This window comes from Colias philodice, chromosome 18, assembly GCF_061535455.1.
Source record: "Colias philodice isolate Cphi_HAF_F1 chromosome 18, ilColPhil1 Martin Lab GWU primary, whole genome shotgun sequence".
NCBI classification, from domain to species: Eukaryota; Metazoa; Arthropoda; class Insecta; order Lepidoptera; family Pieridae; genus Colias; species Colias philodice.
In genome coordinates this window covers 3531848-3544150 of record NC_143103.1, presented here as the reverse complement: position 1 = coordinate 3544150, position 12303 = coordinate 3531848, and the positions used below count along the sequence as shown (strand labels likewise).

Sequence of the window (12303 nt, the reverse complement as noted above, 5' to 3'; positions counted from 1 at the left end):
TTATTATAATTCAACGTAGTTAGACGTTTTTTTGTGGTTAAACTCAGTCACTCCAGTGACATGTAGATTTATAATTTATATTTACTTTACTCGAATTAAAAACACCGTTATTGTGCGCAAAATAAGAGCCAAATAAATAAAACTTTTTGCCTTGACTGTACAAGAACCCGGTTGATTTATTTTTTTATTTTATTTTTTTCGTAAGGTATGTGTAATGATCTATCACAAAAACAATATTTTGTGTGTATTGGTCTTAGCCCAAGTTTCAGGCCCAATTTGCCCATTCTCCTTTACTATACTTAAGTATGTTGTATTATAGATATTATGTTAGCGTTAGCTACTATTAATTATTCTGTGCTACCTCAATATATGGACTATACATTATACAACATAGAAAAAAATCAATTTCAAAACAATGGGAACTGAGATTAGCAGTTTCAAACATATGAAATTAGTTTTCGTTATTGTAAGTAGCCTGTTAAATTTTTCAGTAACAAATTAAGTCTTTTTTCTTATCCAAAAATTATATTTACAGTGTGGTCACTTAATTTGTAGTTTATGCATGTAGGTATATTGTACATAATTTAATTAGTGTCTTCAGCTTTCTCATATTATTATGTATTTGATTACCATTCGTTCCAGTAACTAAAATTATCTACTTAACTAATTGCTTTTACGTAATGTTAGTTCTTTCTAAATTATAATTTATAAGGCTCTGCCTAATTGTTTATCATAATGATTAATATGTATGAGTACGGATTATTATTAAACCAGATATGAACATTTTATTAGATTCGCATTAAGTTTACATTCAATTCTATTCACTAAGGCTAGTAGTTATTAGGTATGTGTCTTTATATTTTACTAGCTGAGCTCCGCGGTTTTACCCGCAGTGCTCCGCTCGTGTTGGTCTTAGCGAGATGATAATATATGACTATAAGCCTTCCTCGATAAATGGGCTATCTAACAGTAATATCGAAATATTTTTTTCAAATCGGACCAGTAGTTCCCGAGTAATCTCGCGTTCAAACAAACTCTTCAGCTTTATAATATTAGTATAGATTTCTTATGGTCTAAGATCCGAATATAAGTCGAAATGCAATGGGTATTATTAAAATTGGGTTGACTGGGAAAATCCTGGACCATTATAAACTATTTCGTATAAAATTAAATAAAATATATGGCAATAATGATGTTGAAAAACCTTTTTTAAAGCAATATAAAAAGTAAAAACTATCCAAAAAAGCCAACATCACGCGGTGTTCCCAGGCGGTCACCCATCCAAGTGTGTATTAAAAAATGTATTAAAAATGGGTTGACTGGGAAAATCCTGGACCATTATAAACTATTTCGTATAAAATTAAATAAAATATATGGCATTGGCAGTAAAAACCTTTTTTAAAGCAATTTAAAAACTATCCAAAAAAGCCAACATCACGCGGTGTTCCCAGGCGGTCACCCATCCAAGTACTGACCGCGCCCGACGTTGCTTAACTTCGGTGATCGGACGAGAACCGGTGTATTCAACGTGGTATGGACGTTGGCGATAATTAATATGAAATTAAGATACATATTATGCCATATCCGTATTATTATAAAGAATATTCAATGCATACTTATTTTTAAAATAATCGCAGTGTATATCTGAACAAGTTGTACACTTTTAATAAATATGTATTGTTAACTAGCGGTCCGCCCCGGCTTCGCCCGTGGTACATATGAAAAATAGATGTTGGCCGATTCTCAGACTTACCCGATATGCACAGAAAATTTCATGAGAATCGGTCCACCCGTTTCGGAGGAGTATGCAGACTAACATTGTGACACGAGAATTTTATATATAAGACAAGAATTTTATATATAAGATTAATATGAGTTGTAATATTTCAGTTATGAACAGCTAATAAATAATATGTTACGTAGTACCAAATAGTAAAGCTTTTTAAGCTTACGCTTATTTTACGCAAGAATAACATTTTTTTTTATCTAAAGTCTTAAACTATTCTAAATACACTATCATTAAGTATGCAGTATGCACCCTTCTAGAAAAAATAACGTTCCGGTGGGGTTGCCTTCCGGACATTCCCACAATTATTTATAACCAACTTCGAAAAAACAGGAGATTCTCAAAAGTTTTTTTTTTGTTAACTACCTACAAATTTAGAGATGGGTCCGTTTTTATCACCTTGACCATTATATCAATATGGTATACGAAAAATCCATCATGAATCAGTTAAATATTGTATCCTATTTTAAATGCATATTATATAGTACCTTGACCGATTTGAATTATACAATATACATCCTGACCACTTCAAACGTCATCAAGCGTTGTATTGTATGAGTCAAAACTCAAAAGTAAACTGTCTTCTTTGGGCCCTACTCTTGGTTCTTGATTTTCGTAAATAACTATTTTTATCTAGTTAGGTAATTTAAATAAAATCTTATTGTATACTTGATTTATTTTATTTTATTATTTATAGTTATCGTATTTTTTAATATGAACAGGGATGATAAAATGGATAATTTCATGATTTCATTTATGCATGTTTTTTTATATCATTTACGATCCTGAATAATATGTATACCTAAGTCCTAACAACAATTTAAAAAATTAAACACTTACAACTAATTTTAATTCACAAGCCAGATTCATGTCGATCGTGTTTCAAGTCCGTGTTTCCTATAAATATGTAAATCCAAATCGGAATACAAGTAAACTGTTCTAAAGTATGTGGCTTTGTTTGTTTTGAATCAAATTATAAAGTTGAACTAGGAATGTAGAGACACAATTTCAAGAGCAAATTTTATTCTTTCGCTCTCATTACTCTCTCTTTATTTTCATGCAAGTCATTGCGTTCGAGTGGTAAGTGAGAATTTTGTGAGAACCATTGGTTGGGGATAACGATGAGTTTCGCCAGTCGAAGAAAGGCCTCGCTTTCGATGTTTACGGGGAGAAATCTCCGACCGGTCGAGGCCCCGTCAGTGCCGCGCGTCGCGTCCATGCCACCACGCGCTCCTACACTATTTTTTACAAAGAACTTTTACCGAAATCCGATATAATTTTACATAAACGTGTGTGTGAAGTGTTGTGGATTATAACTTTAGAAATTAGAAAGTGTCTAGGATTGTTTCGACGGCCACCGGTATGTTATTGTGATGCGTGTAATAGCGGTATTATTGGTCTTGCTTATGGTTCTCATAGAATTGTCGGCATTCCGTCTGCCGCGGTTTGTGCTGGGTTACTTGAGGTCTAAAATATACCATAAATTATCTGACCTTTCTTCGTACTACATTTTTTAATATAAACTTGATAGAGCAAATATTTCCGCTCTTTCGTTATACTCAATATTACTTAGATAACTTTTTGCAGTACCAATTTATTTACATATACCCCATATTATAGAAGAAATAATTATTAAGAAGTAATATTATGAAGAAAAGCTAAAAGATTTTTTTTAGAATAATTAAAACTATATTTTACTTAATTTAATATTTAATCAAATGTTTTAACGGATCTTTTTTCATCTTTAAAATATCATAAAATCTGATGTTAACTTTATAAAGAGAAAAACTGGATCTGGATGGAAATATTTTCAAAAATTGTTGCTACCGCTAATATACCAGAATGCAAATTTTTATTTCGCTCTTGACATTTACAAAATAATCTTAATAACTTACGACCACCCTCGCTTCGCTTCAGTTACCAATTTAGTTTGACCTCCGATATAAATGAACGAGAAAAAATAGAGATAAAGAGGTCAATTTTTAACTTTTAATATACCAGAATAGATAAAATATATCTAACACTACATTATTAATATCTCTTTTAGTTAATTACTAGCGGTCCGCCCCGGCTTCGCCCGTGGTACATATGAAAAATAGATGTTGGCCGATTCTCAGACTTACCCGATATGCACAGAAAATTTCATGAGAATCGGTCCACCCGTTTCGGAGGAGTATGCAGACTAACATTGTGACACGAGAATTTTATATATATAGACTAGCGGTCCGCCCCGGCTTCGCCCGTGGTACATATGAAAAATAGATGTTGGCCGATTCTCAGACTTACCCGATATGCACAGAAAATTTCATGAGAATCGGTCCACCCGTTTCGGAGGAGTATGCAGACTAACATTGTGACACGAGAATTTTATATATATAAGATGAATCGCAAAATGTGTTGGTAAGCGCATAACTCGAGAACGGCTGAACCGATTTCGATAATTCTTTTTTTATTATATTCCTTGAAGTTCGAGGATTGTTCTTATGTAGAGAAAACGTAAACATGTACCACGGGCGAAGCCGGGGCGGGCCGCTAGTCTTAAATAAAAATACAAATCAACGAAATAAATAACTTTTATTTAAATAATATACATTTAAATTAATAATACACTATGTATTTTCAAACTTCACAGTCCTCTATAAAAGTTTTTGCGGGGCTTGGCGACACGGAGCGGAGTCTCTGTAAAATAAAAACATGATTATTTTTATTAGAGCTACTTTATCCGGCATGTAATAACTGCAGTTAAACCACTGTGGTTGAACAGTGCACTGTGCAATATCCTATCCTACTTAATATCCTACTAATATTATAATTGCGAAAGTTTGTGAGGATGTGTGTGTGTGTTTGTTACTTTTTCACGCAAATACTACTGAACCGATTACAATGAAATTTAGCATACATATAGAGGTTAACTTGGATTAACACATAGGATAGGTTTTATCCCGGAAATACCACGGGAACGGGAACTATGCGGGTTTTCCATTGAAAACGCGGGCGGAAATCTAGTATATTATAAAGTACTAGCGACCCGCCCCGGCTTCGCACGGGTGCAATGCTGATACTAAATACACTACAGAAAAATTGTGAACGTTGTATAGGTATAAAAATATAGCGGCCCGCTCCGGCCTCCGGCATCGCACGGGTATAAAATACATAGCCGGGCGGCCGCAAACGCTACGTCCTGCAATTTTTAAATCTGTAATATCTTCGAAAATATTCACTTAAATCATACGGTGTAAAGGGCCATATAGATCTATATTAAATGAACAATGTATCCATGGTATTTAATTGGTTAAGGATTAATGCTGTATTGGTTAAAATCGCTTCGAAAATTAGCCATTATTTGTTGTAAAAAGTAAATGACAAAAAAAAGTTATTGTGGGTTATCCATAAGAGATAGACATATACCATCGCGGACTTTTCTGTAGACCTTTTCAATGTGTATAATACTTAGTACATTATTTTGATAAAACTCGTAGGGTTCAGCCTGCGTTTGCAATGTAAGCGGAATAAATGTAATTTTTTACGACATCACATTAGAAACCTCAAAAATAACAGTACTTCTCCACTACTTAATGGATCTTATTATACATATAAACCTTCCTCTTGAATCACTCTATCTATTAAAAAAAACCGCATCAAAATCCGTTGCGTAGTTTCAAAGATTTAAGCGTACAAAGGGACATAGGGACATAGGGACAGGGAAAGCGACTTTGTTTTATACTAGGTATGTAGTGATTATTCAATAAACACAAAATTCATCACACACACGGAATATTGTGATTGCTCGAATGCAATATATTTAATTGTATTAAAGTAAAAACCGCATGTTATTTGTTTCTTTTTTTGCAATGGATAAATTAAATTAGATTTCATTTTTTTATCAAATAAGTACATAAATTTGAATGAGGCCATCAGGAATTATATTTTTGTTTTTATCTCGGTTCTTCCCGAAAAGGGCCTAGTTTTTATAATTTTTGAGATAACAGTATTAATGAAAGTCTATTCGTGTGTTATTTTCTGATACAGTTCCAAGAATAGGCGACAAATCTATACTAATATTATAAAGCTGAAGAGTTTATTTGTTTGTTTGTTTGAGCGCGCTAATGTCGGGAACTACTGTTCCGATTTGAAAAATTATTTCGGTGTTAGATAGCTCATTTATCGAGGAAGGCTATAGGTTATATATCATCACGCTACGACCAACAGGAGTGGAGCCACGGGGGTGAAACTGCGCGGAGCAGCTAGTGTTTTATAAGATTTCTAGACTCTACAACTCTACCTAGATTGCGGCAAGCGCTACATTGCTACTTTCCTGCTTTTCCAGCTTTCCACACTAATTATTAAATATTGCTTGTTCATGGTAATGAAAGATTATATTTATGACGTTATTAATTTACGTATTTGCAATAACATTGATATTATTAAGTTTATTAAGTTATCAATTAATGAGGATATAATATTAGACACGGAAAGATCAATTTTACCTACGTCAGAATTTAATATTGTTTTCGTTTTCTGAGTCACTAACGTAAAGTAATATTACGTATTGTGGTTATATTAACTAATTGATCGACTGTTAAACACAAATAAAAAGTTCTGAAGACTCTCTAAAAAAGTTTTATTAGAGTTTGCAGAACAACCCAAAAGAAGAATCTAGTTTCGATCGTGGTCCATGGAAATTATGTTTCAATATCTATTCTTACTCTTTCTTTTACTAAATAAATAAGACATGATTACAATAATTATAATAATGCTTATTAGCTTTGTATTTCCTAGTATGAAACCCCAAAAGACAGACGACATATGTTGAGCCCCTATTATCAGTAGGTATTACACGAATGTTTGGGCTTCCATAAAACGCTGTCTTATTACCAAATATTTGGCTGACATATACGGCTTCACCAAAATTGGCTTAACCATATATGTAATATCTAATTCTCCAACATACTAGAAATATTTAGTAAATAGCGTGGGAGAAATTGCCTACAAGAACGATCGGAAAACAAGTTGTTGCTTAGAAGGAAATAGTTATGAGGAAAATTACATTTTCTCTTTTCTTTTGTAGCCATGTTTTATTTAAATTCACATTCTTCGCGTTATGTACATTGTCTATTCAAAATGGGTTGTTTGTTATCTCTTTTACGATAAGGGTGCCTTCACAATATTTTTAAATTGCTGTTACTATTTAAATATGTGCCCACGTGTAGATTGTTTACTTATTTTTATTATTTTTAATTATTTAATATTGTCTTTAAATCTTTTATAAAAATATCGTTCTACTCGGTGCCACCTTCTGTAGTCCTTAAAAATATGCTTTAATCATCAATAGTAATTTGACGAATATGTTTCATCATATTTATGTCCATTGTGAAAATTATCTAGGAAATATCTCTTTAGTGTACAGTTAGTAAATGTCCGACATCACAATGTAACATCGTATATAATATACTCCCATACGGATCAACCGTTGTATTCAAAAACAATATCGAAGTCAAGAAACCAGTTAAAATTCCCAACCGTCGAAACTTGGTTGGAAAACAATACCTTATCATGTATTCTGCTCACAAAAGCGTTTGGTTTACATAACACTTGTGTGTTTGTTGCTGCACACCGCGGTAACGATATTATTTAACACGCACGTATAATATAGACTGATATAAATTATATACAGGGTGTACCAAAAAGTAGTGATGAACGGAAGCTGAGAGGTAGAGGACCTAGAGGGCTATCCGAATCACCCCCATGTATGTTATGCGATTTTTCGTATTTTCGGAGTTATGACGTTTTTTTCAATTTTTCACCTATCGCCGAGTACGATGATATTTTCACTCATGCTGACGTCAATGATTGCGCAAGATGCTTGATTTTTTTTTGTGTGCTAAGCTGAAAGATAGGCCAATTCAGTATGGTAACATTTACTATCGTTAGATCTTTGAATGGAATAAAAAAAAGAATTAAATGGCAAGAAAGATAAAATTACCCAGTATGTTCACCACTTCAAGGGCCCGTAAAAAAATAAAATCACATAAAAAAAGTTTTCCATTTGACTTTTAAAAACTTGCTCTATCTATCAGATAGCTACCCTGAAAATTTCATTTTATTATTCAGAAGGCTTCAATCGAAAAATTTAAATCTAAATGTGGTAAGTGCAAAAATTGAATTAACATTATGATCATTAAAACCAATAAATAGGTGTTTATTTACCAGAAATTTTTAAAATAACCCCGCTGTTGCTCAATGCAAGTGCGACATCACCGTAAAAAGTTGTCTTTTAAATGTCTGAATGCCCTTTTATCATTTTTAATGGTTTCTTCTGCTACTATGAATTTCCGGGTTATTTCGTCCAAATTGTGGCAGTCTCTCGTCTTTGTAGTATACCCACGGAAAAAAATCAATAGGGTTTGTGTCCGGAGACCGTGCAGGCCAGGCTAAAGGGCAAAGATACCCTGAAAGATGGATTGGTCGTTGCAGCCTGCGCATGCGCCGGTAACGCCTGCCTTAAAGCCTGGCCTCTACGGTCCCTCGACCTAAACCCCATTGATTTGTTTCAATGGGAATACTAAAAAGACCTCGGCTACTTGAGAGAATGCCACAATTTGGACGAAATAACCCGGAAATTCATAGTAGCAGAAGAAACCATTAAAAATGATAAAAGGGCATTCAGACATTAAAAAAGACAACTTTTTACGGTGATGTCGCACTTGCATTGAGCAACAGCGGGGTTATTTTAAAAATTTCTGGAAATTAAACACCTATTTATTGGTTTTGATGATCATCATGTTAATTCAATTTTTGCACTTACCACATTTAGATTTAAATTTTTCGATTGAAGCCTTCTGAATAATAAAATGAAATTTTCAGGGTAGCTATCTGATAGATAGAGCAAGTTTTTAAAAGTCAAACGGAAAACTTTTTTTATGTGATTTTATTTTTTTACGGGCCCTTGAAGTGGTGAACATACTGGGTAATTTTATCTTTCTTGCCATTTAATTCTTTTTTTTATTCCATTCAAAGATCTAACGATAGTAAATGTTACCATACTGAATTGGCCTATCTTTCAGCTTAGCACACAAAAAAAATCAAGCATCTTGCGCAATCATTGACGTCAGCATGAGTGAAAATATCATCGTACTCGGCGATAGGTGAAAAATTGAAAAAAACGTCATAACTCCGAAAATACGAAAAATCGCATAACATACATGGGGGTGATTCGGATAGCCCTCTAGGTCCTCTACCTCTCAGCTTCCGTTCATCACTACTTTTTGGTACACCCTGTATAACGTTACGTTTCTATTTTTAGTGAGATTATTCATACATTTATATTTTAGTTAGCAACGATAAATATGTGGATATAACAATAAAGGTAATCGATACCTATGTTTCGGGTGATATTCAAAACGTTTGCAACCTTTCTTACTTTGATTATTATCTTAGCAGTGGGTTATGGTACATAAAGGAAAGATACTCTGTAAATAAATATTTAGACTAAATTTAAATGCTCTTGAATCGGAAGGATTGCAGAGACGGGATAGTTCAAAACACTAACCTTATATAATTAATAAATACAACGAAAGTTTGAACGAAATTATCTAGTTATTTATAAATTTCCAAACAGAACATTTGACTCTACACTGTTATTTTATTAGTTAATTAATTGTTCATTTACCATACAGTTTATATTTTGTAACGGAAAACAAACCACATACTTAGAATATCAAAGAAACAATCTCTGTCTATGCCAGTTCACGCGGCCATTGAAAGTGTGGTCAGATGTGGAGAAAGTGACCTTATTGCACATCTATTGCAACTGCCAACGAGATATTAATTATGAACACGTTTTATTGGTCATCTTGCTGTGTGAATTTGCGTTTATAAACGCTGTGTTTAACAAACTAGCCGTTTGTACCAGCTTCGCCCGTGCTGAAGTAAAAATAATGGCGCTCGAGGGAGAGCTAACTTACAAATGATAAAATAAATTTAAAATCGGTTTTAAGTAGTTTTTGAGTTTCATCACGGCAAACATATGATCAAATTTTATCGCTATAAACTATTTTTAATATAAAATATCATTAAGTAGAAGTCTTATATATATAATCCTGTATTAAAGTTTAAAATCGAGAATATGCCTAGTCCTAAAGTTTCTACAAGTAGGTATATTATCAAAATAAATGTAAAAGTCATACATTTGTCGTAAGCATCGTGCAAAAATCATGCAGTTTTATAAAACAAACTCATTGAACTCTGTCTTCTCGATAATATAAAGCTGGAGAAAAGTTTATCCTTGTAGCTCTTGATTGCTGTCGTAAAATTCAGGTAACTTTTCGAGACCCCACGATAACGCGGATACAGTTTTTTATAACTAAAAAACTCCAACAAACTTTTATCTATCATCACCTTTTAATCTCAATCTACCTGAGTAATTGTCTTAAAATGTGAGCCCATGTTTTGATTTTTAACGAACGATTAAACTCAATGATAATTTTAGTTATAAGTTTATACTTTACTAGCTGTTCCCCGCGGTTTTAACCGCGGTGCTCCGCTCCTGTTGATCTTAGCGTGATGATATATTATAGCCTTCCTCGATAAATGGGCTATCTAACACCGAAAGAATTTTTCAAAACGGACCTCGTTCCTGAGATTAGCGCGTTCAAACAAACAAACAAACTCTTCAGCTTTATAATATTAGTATAGATAACAAACAGTTACATTTGTGACCTTCGTAATTTTAAGGTTATAAAAACAAAACAATCATCGATCATGATTTTATCATTAAACAGTACTTTGTAAGTAGGTATCCAGTTAATTTTATTGAGTAATCAAATATGCATGTAGACAAACTAACAATGCTTATTTCTTACCAAACAATAAGTTACGAAACCGACCGATTAGATGAAAAAAAACCTCGAGAGCCTTTGTAACCGTGTGAATACACTTCTGTTGAAACCGAACAAAATAGCTTGCAATTACATTATCAGTTTGTTTAGCAAGTGCTTGAACTAATCTCGTGTGTAAGAAGATCATTAATTCTGTTTTAAGCTAAAGAAACTAATAAATTAAAAATAAGTCGCAAAAGCGAATAAATCATGTTAATGAAATAAGTTTAAGTTTAAGTTTAGTTTAAGGTTTGATTTTTATAAATCATGTTGCATTACAAACCTCTCTAAGTTAATTAAAAAAAATATCTTGATTATATCAGGTTTAACAGCTGCATACAAATTTATTTAGAGTAATAAATTAAATAATTAAAAGCTCTTTTATACATTTTAAACGTGGTCCCAAAGTTCACATGCGCACATCATAATTACAACAAATACATATGATTTCCATTAGTTGATCAATTAGGACAATTTTTTTGATGCGTCAATTTTAAACAATAGCGTGTAAGCTTGAGAGGTAATATGTACATCGGTAGCTCGATTTCATGTCACGTGTGCCGAGTTCAACGAGCCACTTCACAACTGTGAGAACTGAGAAAATATTCGCTTACTTCGCTTTTTGTGTAACAATTTCTATATTGAGAGCTTAATTCAAAGAACTGCTAGTATATTCGTTCCGCCATAAACTTATAATGAACTTGTAAAACGAAAAGATAATGTCATTATGTGTGCTTGTTAGAGACATGGGAAGCAATTAAAAAGGTAAATTGGACAGTAAATTGTAAAGAATATAATATTTATTGCTGTAAAAGTAAGAATTGCTTAATTGTTTGCACAGCTTTTTAAATATTTAAGTCCATATTACAGTGTCAATATGCCCCTATTTATCTATTTAATTAAATATACTTATTAATGTATTATGAGAATATGTTTTCATTGTTACCTATTGACTAAAGAAAAACACGTTATTCCTAACTACTTATGTTTTGCGATACGTTGCTTATGTTTTATTTAATGTTGAATGCGTTTACTTGCGAATTTTAAATAAAGGGTACCTAAGTACTATAGTCTGTATGATCTACGTTTGGAAAGTAGGTAAAAGAATGAAATAAAGACATAAACCTGTGACATAAACAGTCTTGTGTTTTCTGTTTTATTACCAAACTAAACAATGCGTCTACCAATTACCATTCAAAGTAAATTGGGTTTCGGCAAGTAAACCGTGTATTCACACGTTTTTAGGGGACTTTCTAAGCACTAGAAATTGTCTCTTTTAAATAAAATTAAGATATTTTCTTGTTCCTTGTGTTTATCGAGATGACCTGCTTCAATGCTCATTTAAAAAAGATTACGTTGCAGTTATATTATATATACCAATACTTTATACTTCAGAAGAAGTACCCTGAATTTACACACGCATGTCGCATGTAAGCATGTATGTATATCAATTTAAATTCAATTTCGTTACAATTTTTTGTCACAACAAACGACCTCCTACGAAAGTGACATCTTACAATATTGATACGCTAACAATAGTAGGTGTTACCCTACGTAACATTGTTACATTATACTATGATTGTTATGTCATATCAGATTTATTGTCTGTGCTATTATTCTATACTCTATAGTACCGTTTGC

At 32.7% G+C, this 12303-nt stretch overlaps 1 protein-coding gene and 1 non-coding gene across 4 annotated transcripts in view; one reads left to right on the top strand and one right to left on the bottom strand.

Annotated features, from left to right (window-relative positions):
• Window positions 1–1426: 1426 nt before the first annotated feature.
• LOC149480329 (5S ribosomal RNA) lies at window positions 1427–1545 on the bottom strand. Its single transcript, XR_016317093.1, has one exon. It is a non-coding gene; the product is annotated as a 5S ribosomal RNA (ribosomal RNA).
• A 1415-nt stretch (window positions 1546–2960) lies between these two features.
• sas (stranded at second transmembrane protein) overlaps window positions 2961–12303 on the top strand; it is a 30714-nt gene continuing 21371 nt past the window's right edge. For 2 of the 3 annotated variants that reach the window (XM_089706463.1, XM_089706461.1), the window contains exon 1: window positions 2967–3146. The gene's annotated coding sequence lies outside the window, so the exon portion shown is untranslated. Of the gene's footprint in view, window positions 3147–12303 lie in introns of all 3 variants that reach the window. The other variant, XM_089706464.1, reaches the window with a different exon arrangement.